This window comes from Schistocerca americana, chromosome 1, assembly GCF_021461395.2.
Source record: "Schistocerca americana isolate TAMUIC-IGC-003095 chromosome 1, iqSchAmer2.1, whole genome shotgun sequence".
Classification (NCBI taxonomy): domain Eukaryota; kingdom Metazoa; phylum Arthropoda; class Insecta; order Orthoptera; family Acrididae; genus Schistocerca; species Schistocerca americana.
In genome coordinates, this window is record NC_060119.1 from 41,013,577 (window position 1) to 41,022,122 (window position 8,546).

The window sequence follows — 8,546 nt, forward strand, 5'->3', positions numbered from 1 at the left end:
ACACGCCTCCCAAAAGAAAATCCCGTCATTACCATATAAACATTAGTCGATTTAGAAGGAGAAGTCATATAACCCATAGTATTTCATAGCAACGCAGTTTCTGTGTTAATTCGTCAATGTGAGGGACGGAGGGATGCAGTGAAGAAGGATGAGTGCATCGGAAAGGAGATACTCGCCTCCCAAAGGAAAATCCTGTGGTTTCCATAGAAACGTTACTCGATTTAGAAGGAGATGTCATTGAACCCATAGTATTTCATAGCGAAGCAATTTCTGTGTTAATTCGTCAATGTGACGGTACGAGGGATGCAGTAAAGATCGAATAGTGCATCGGAAAGGAGATAAACGCCACCCATAAGACAATCGTGTCCTTTCCATAGAAGCGTTACTCGATTTAGAAGGAGTAGTCATAAAACCTATAGTAATCCAAAGCGATGCATTTTCTGTGTTAATTCGTCAATGTGAGGGAGCGAGGGATGCAGTAAAGAAGGAATAGTGCACCGGAAAGGAGATACTCGCCTCCCAAAAGAAACTCCTCTCGTTTCCATAGAAAAGTAACTCGATTTAGTAGGAGAAGTCATAGAACCCATAGTACTTCATAGCGACGCAATTTTTGTGTTAAATCGTCAATGTGAGGGAGCTAGGGACGCAGTAATGAAGGAATAGTGCATCGGGATGGAGATACTCGCTTCCCAAACGAAAATTCTGTCGTTTCCATAGGAACGTTACTCGATTTAGATGGAGAAGTCATATAACCCATAGTATTTCTTAGCAACGCAATCTCAGTGTTAATTAGTCAATGGGTGGGAGCGAGGGATGCAGTGAAGAAGGATGAGTGCATCGGAAAGGAGATACTCGCCTCCCAAAGGAAAATCCTGTGGTTTCCATAGAAACGTTACTCGATTTAGAAGGAGAAGTCATTGAACCCATAGTATTTCATAGCGAAGCAATTTCTGTGTTAATTCGTCAATGTGAGGGAGCGAGGGATGTAGTAAAGAAGGAATAGTGCTTCGGAAAGGAGATACACGCCTCCTTAAAAGAAAATCCTGTCGTTACCATAAAAACATTAGTCGATTTAGAAGGAGGACTCATATAAACCATAGTATATCATAGCGACTCAATTTCAGTGTTAATTCGCCAATATGAGGTAGCGAGGGATGCAGTAAAGAATGAATAGTGAATCGGAAAGGAGAAAACCGCCTCTCCAAAGAAAATTCTGTCGTTTCCATTGAAACGTTACTTGATTTAGAAGGAGAAGTCATTGAACCCATAGTATTTCATAGCGAAGCAGTTTCTGTGTTACTTCATCAATGTGAGGGAGCGAGGGATGGAGTAAAGAAGGGAATAGTGCGTCGGAAAGGATATACTCGCCTCTCAAAAGCAAATCCAGTAGCTTCCATAGAAACATTACTCGATTTAGAAGGAGAAGTCATAGAACCCATAGTATTTCATAGCGACTAAATTTCCGTGTCAATTCGTCAATGTGAGGGAGCGAGGGATGCAGTAAAGAAGTAATAGTGCATCGGAAAGGAGATACTCGCCTCTCAAACGGGAATCCTGTCGGTTTCATAGAAACGTTACTCGATATAGAAGGAGAAGTCATAGAACCCATACCATTTCATTGCGACGCAATTTCAGTGTCAATGCGTCAATGTGAGGGAGCGAGGGATGCTGGAAAGAAGGAATAGTGCATCGGAAAGGAGATACTCGCCTCTCAAAAGAAAATCATGTTGGTTCCATACATACGTTACTTGATTTAGAAGTAGAAGTCATAGAACCCATAGTATTTCAAGCGACTCAATTTCAGTGTTAATTCGTCAATGTGAGGGAGCGAGTGATGCAGAAAGGAAGGAATAAGTCATCGGAAAGGAGATACTCGCCTCCCAAAAGAAAATCCTGTCGTTTCTGTGATACTCGATAGAGAAGGAGAAGTTATAGACCCCATAGTATCTCATAGCGAAGCAGTTTCTGTGTTAATGCGTCAATATGATGGAGCGATGCATGCAGTACCGAAGGAATAGTGCATCGGAAAGTAGATAATCGCCTCCTAAAGGAAAATCCTGTCGTTTCCATAGAAACGTTACTCGATGTAAAAGGAGAAGTCATAGATCCCATAGCATTTCATAAAAGACGCAATTTCTGTGTTAATTCTTCAATGTGAGGGAGCGAGGGATGCAGTATAGAAGGAATAGTGCACCGGAAAGGAGAAACTAACCTCCGAAATGAAAATCAAGTCGGTTCCATAGTAACGTTACTCGATTTAGGAAGAGAAGTCATAGAACCCCTAGTATTTCATAGTGACGCAAATCCTGTGTTAATTCGTCAATGTGAGGGAGCGAGGGACGCAGTAAAGAAGGAATAGTGCATCAGAAAGGAGATACTCGCCTCCCAAAAGAAAATCCTGTCGTTTCTGTGATACTCGATAGAGAAGGAGAAGTTATAGACCCCATAGAATTTCATAGCGAAGCAATTTCTGTGTTAATTCGTCAATATGTGGGAGCGAGGGATGCAGTGCAGAAGGAATAGTGCATCGGAAAGGAGATACTCGCCTCCTAAAGGAAAATCCTGATGTTTCCATAGAAACGTTACTCGATTTAGAAGGAGAAGTCATAGAACCCATAGTATTTAATAGCGACGCAATTTCTGTGATAATTCGTCAATGTGAGGGAGCGAGGGTTGCAGTAAAGAAGGAATAGTGCATCGGAAAAGAGATACTCGCCTCTCAAAAGAAAATCTCGTCGGTTCCATAGAAACGTTACTCGATTTAGAAGGTGAAGTCATAGAACCCATACCATTTCATAGCGACGCAATTTCTGTGTTATTTCGTCAATGTGATGGAGCGAGGGATGAAGCACAGAAGGAATAGTGCATCGGAAAGGAGATAATCGCCTCCCATAAGACAGTCCTGTCGTTTCTATAGAAACGTTACTCGATTTGGAATGAGAAGACATAGGACCCATAGTATTACATAGCGACGTAATTTCTGTCTTAATTCGTCAATGTGAGGGAGCGAGGGATGAAGTAAAGATGGAATAGTGCATCGGAAAGGAGATACTCGCCTCTCAAAAGAAAATCCTGTCGGTTCCATAGAAACGTGACTCGATTTGGAAGGAGAAGTCATAGAACACATAGTATTCCATAGCGACGCAATTTCAGTTAAAATTCGACAAAGTGAGGGAGTGAGGGATGCAGTAAATTAGGGAAAAAAGCATCGCAAAGGAGATACTCGCCTCCCAAAAGAAAATCCGGTCGTTTCCATAGAAACGTTACTCGATTTAGAAGGAGAAGTCATAGAACCCATAGTATTTCATAGCGACGTAATTTCTGTGTTAATTTATCAATGAGAGGGAGCTAGGGATGCATTAAAGAAGGAAGAGTGCATCGGAAAGGAGATACACGCCTCTCAAAAGAAAATCCTGTCGTTTCCATAAAACGTTACTCGATTTAGATGGAGAATTCATAGAACACATAGTAATTCATAGCGACGCAATTTCTGTGTTAATTCGTCAATGTGAGGGAGCGAGGGATCTAGTAAAGAAGGAATAGTGCATCGGAAAGGAGATACACGCCTCCCAAAAGAAAATCCCGTCATTACCATATAAACATTAGTCGATTTAGAAGGAGAAGTCATATAACCCATAGTATTTCATAGCAACGCAGTTTCTGTGTTAATTCGTCAATGTGAGGGACGGAGGGATGCAGTGAAGAAGGATGAGTGCATCGGAAAGAAGATACTCGCCTCCCAAAGGAAAATCCTGTGGTTTCCATAGAAACGTTACTCGATTTAGAAGGAGAAGTCATTGAACACATAGTATTTCATAGCGAAGCAATTTCTGTGTTAATTTGTCAATGTGACGGTACGAGGGATGCAGTAAAGATCGAATAGTGCATCGGAAAGGAGATAAACGCCACCCATAAGACAATCGTGTCCTTTCTATAGAAACGTTACTCGATTTGGAATGAGAAATCATAGAACCCATAGTATTACATAGCGACGCAATTTCTGTCTTAATTTGTCAATGTGAGGGAGAGAATGATGCTGTAAAGAAGGAATAGAGCATCGGAAAGGAGATACTCGCCTCCCAAAAGAAAATCCAGTCGTTTCCATAGAAACGTTACTTAATTTAGAAGATGAAGACCTAGACCCCATAGAATTACATAGCGACGAAATTTCTGTGTTAATTCGTCAATGTGAGGGAGCGAGGGATGTAGTAAAGAAGGAATAGTGCTTCGGAAAGGAGATACACGCCTCCTTAAAAGAAAATCCTATCGTTACCATAAAAACATTAGTCGATTTAGAAGGAGGAGTCATATAAACCATAGTATATCATAGCGACTCAATTTCAGTGTTAATTCGTCAATATGAGGGAGCGAGGGATGCAGTAAAGAATGAATAGTGAATCGGAAAGGAGAAAACCGCCTCTCCAAAGAAAATTCTGTCGTTTCCATTGAAACGTTACTTGATTTAGAAGGAGAAGTCATTGAACCCATAGTATTTCATAGCGAAGCAGTTTCTGTGTTACTTCGTCAAAGTGAGGGAGCGAGGGATGGAGTAAAGAAGGGAATAGTGCGTCGGAAAGGATATACTCGCCTCTCAAAAGCAAATCCAGTAGCTTCCATAGAAACATTACTCGATTTAGAAGGAGAAGTCATAGAACCCATAGTATTTCATAGCGACTAAATTTCCGTGTCAATTCGTCAATGTGAGGGAGCGAGGGATGCAGTAAAGAAGTAATAGTGCATCGGAAAGGAGATACTCGCCTCTCAAACGGGAATCCTGTCGGTTTCATAGAAACGTTACTCTATTTAGAAGGAGAAGTCATAGAACCCATACCATTTCATAGCGACGCAATTTCAGTGTCAATGCGTCAATGTGAGGGAGCGAGGGATGCTGGAAAGAAGGAATAGTGCATCGGAAAGGAGATACTCGCCTCTCAAAAGAAAATCCTGTTGGTTCCATACATACGTTACTTGATTTAGAAGTAGAAGTCATAGAACCCATAGTATTTCAAGCGACTCAATTTCAGTGTTAATTCGTCAATGTGAGGGAGCGAGTGATGCAGAAAGAAAGGAATAAGTCATCGGAAAGGAGATACTCGCCTCCCAAAAGAAAATCCTGTCGTTTCTGTGATACTCGATAGAGAAGGAGAAGTTATAGACCCCATAGTATCTCATAGCGAAGCAGTTTCTGTGTTAATGCGTCAATACGAGGGAGCGATGCATGCAGTACCGAAGGAATAGTGCATCGGAAAGTAGATAATCGCCTCCTAAAGGAAAATCCTGTCGTTTCCATAGAAACGTTACTCGATTTAAAAGGAGAAGTCATAGATCCCATAGCATTTCATAAAAGACGCAATTTCTGTGTTAATTCTTCAATGTGAGGGAGCGAGGGATGCAGTATAGAAGGAATAGTGCACCGGAAAGGAGAAACTAACCTCCGAAAAGAAAATCAAGTCGGTTCCATAGAAACGTTACTCGATTTAGGAAGAGAAGTCATAGAACCCCTAGTATTTCATAGTGACGCAAATCCTGTGTTAATTCGTCAATGTGAGGGAGCGAGGGACGCAGTAAAGAAGGAATAGTGCATCAGAAAGGAGATACTCGCCTCCCAAAAGAAAATCCTGTCGTTTCTGTGATACTCGATAGAGAAGGAGAAGTTATAGACCCCATAGAATTTCATAGCGAAGCAATTTCTGTGTTAATTCGTCAATATGTGGGAGCGAGGGATGCAGTACAGAAGGAATAGTGCATCGGAAAGGAGATACTCGCCTCCTAAAGGAAAATCCTGATATTTCCATAGAAACGTTACTCGATTTAGAAGGAGAAGTCATAGAACCCATAGTATTTAATAGCGACGCAATTTCTGTGATAATTCGTCAATGTGAGGGAGCGAGGGATGCAGTAAAGAAGGAATAGTGCATCGGAAAGGAGATACTCGCCTCTCAAAAGAAAATCTCGTCGGTTCCGTAGAAACGTTACTCGATTTAGAAGGTGAAGTCATAGAACCCATACCATTTCATAGCGACGCAATTTCTGTGTTATTTCGTCAATGTGATGGAGCGAGGGATGAAGCACAGAAGGAATAGTGCATCGGAAAGGAGATACTCGCCTCTCAAACGGGAATCCTGTCGGTTTCATAGAAACGTTACTCGATTTAGAAGGAGAAGTCATAGAACCCATACCATCTCATAGCGACGCAATTTCAGTGTCAATGCGTCAATGTGAGGGAGCGAGGGATGCTGGAAAGAAGGAATAGTGCATCGGAAAGGAGATACTCGCCTCTCAAAAGAAAATCCTGTTGGTTCCATACATACGTTACTTGACTTAGAAGTAGAAGTCATAGAACCCATAGTATTTCAAGCGACTCAATTTCAGTGTTAATTCGTCAATGTGAGGGAGCGAGTGATGCAGAAAGGAAGGAATAAGTCATCGGAAAGGAGATACTCGCCTCCCAAAAGAAAATTCTGTCGTTTCTGTGATACTCGATAGAGAAGGAGAAGTTATAGACCCCATAGTATCTCATAGCGAAGCAGTTTCTGTGTTAATGCGTCAATATGAGGGAGCGATGCATGCAGTACCGAAGGAATAGTGCATTGGAAAGTAGATAATCGCCTCCTAAAGGAAAATCCTGTCGTTTCCATAGAAACGTTACTCGATTTAAAAGGAGAAGTCATAGATCCCATAGCATTTCATAAAAGACGCAATTTCTGTGTTAATTCTTCAATGTGAGGGAGCGAGGGATGCAGTATAGAAGGAATAGTGCACCGGAAAGGAGAAACTAACCTCCGAAAAGAAAATCAAGTCGGTTCCATAGAAACGTTACTCGATTTAGGAAGAGAAGTCATAGAACCCCTAGTATTTCATAGTGACGCAAATCCTGTGTTAATTCGTCAATGTGAGGGAGCGAGGGACGCAGTAAAGAAGGAATAGTGCATCAGAAAGGAGATACTCGCCTCCCAAAAGAAAATCCTGTCGTTTCTGTGATACTCGATAGAGAAGGAGAAGTTATAGACCCCATAGAATTTCATAGCGAAGCAATTTCTGTGTTAATTCGTCAATATGTGGGAGCGAGGGATGCAGTACAGAAGGAATAGTGCATCGGAAAGGAGATACTCGCCTCCTAAAGGAAAATCCAGATGTTTCCATAGAAACGTTACTCGATTTAGAAGGAGAAGTCATAGAACCCATAGTATTTAATAGCGACGCAATTTCTGTGATAATTCGTCAATGTGAGGGAGCGAGGGATGCAGTAAAGAAGGAATAGTGCATCGGAAAGGAGATACTCGCCTCTCAAAAGAAAATCTCGTCGGTTCCATAGAAACGTTACTCGCGTTAGAAGGTGAAGTCATAGAACCCATACCATTTCATAGCGACGCAATTTCTGTGTTATTTCGTCAATGTGATGGAGCGAGGGATGAAGCACAGAAGGAATAGTGCATCGGAAAGGAGATACTCGCCTCTCAAAAGAAAATCCTGGCGTTTGCATCGAAACGTTACTCCATTTAGAGGGAGAAGTGATAGATCGAATAGTATTTCATAGCGACGACATTTCAGTGTTAATTCGTCAATGTGAGGGAGCGAGGGATGCAGTAAAGGAGGAATAGTGCATCGGAAAGGAGATACTCGCCTCGCGAAAGAAAATCCTATCGTTTCCGTAGAAACGTAATCCGATTTAGAAGGAGAAATCATAGAATGCATAGTGTAGTGGGACGAAATTAAGCGTCATCCATCCACCAAAGTCAGCCCAGTTTGCAGGTGACTATAAGTTTAATTTAGTTTTGTTTATGTGTTTTTCTTATTATTTGTAATAGATGTGAATTATCTAAAAGTTTGTATTTTTTTTATGTGTTTCAAGTACGGAGAGGGCGGTGCAACGAACGGGGACAGTATCTTCGTTGCCGCGACCAGAGAGGAAATTGCTGGCCGCTATACGTCGCGGGTCGACAGCCAAGGAGCAACAGAAGATCCTGGAACCGAGTTGTTGCGTCGTGCTTCTAAAAATTAAAAATGAATTATTATACTCTTTTTGTACAACAATGACGTCACATAGAGCTTAATCTTATTGAAAAGTCAGTCACTAACTCTCAACGCTCAAGTTCACATCTGTATGTGTAGGAAGCTAACAAAATAGTGTATGCTATTAAAGTTGAAACACGTGTCTTGAAGATTTATTTATGAAGAATTATGTGAACGGATTAATAATATATTTGACAAGATTAGTGATTGTTACGGCGTTCACCGAAACTTTGAATCTCAAAAGTTTATTTAATGTGTGATTCTGATAGCGATTAGATCAAGATAACGTGTGTCAATATAATTTCTGAGGAGAAACAAACGAAATTTAAATCGAAAATGTTACAAAAACCAATTGGCCCAAGTGATGTAATTCTTTTCATACGACTCAACTGATGTTTTACAGTTTCGTTCAAGAACCACTCTATGACAATTTAAAAGGCATATAAATCATTTTTGAAGTGGGTTGTAACTGACGTAGGTGACGAAGTCTGCACATGGTCATACATATATATCAAATGAAAATCTTGCGTCGT

At 41.1% G+C, this 8,546-nt stretch overlaps 1 long non-coding RNA gene across 1 annotated transcript; it reads left to right on the forward strand.

Moving 5' to 3' along the window:
- The first annotated feature begins 7,697 nt into the window (after positions 1-7,697).
- Positions 7,698-7,998, forward strand: LOC124548198. Its single transcript, XR_006967698.1, has 2 exons — positions 7,698-7,752; positions 7,860-7,998. It is a non-coding gene; the product is annotated as an uncharacterized LOC124548198 (long non-coding RNA).
- Positions 7,999-8,546: the final 548 nt, after the last annotated feature.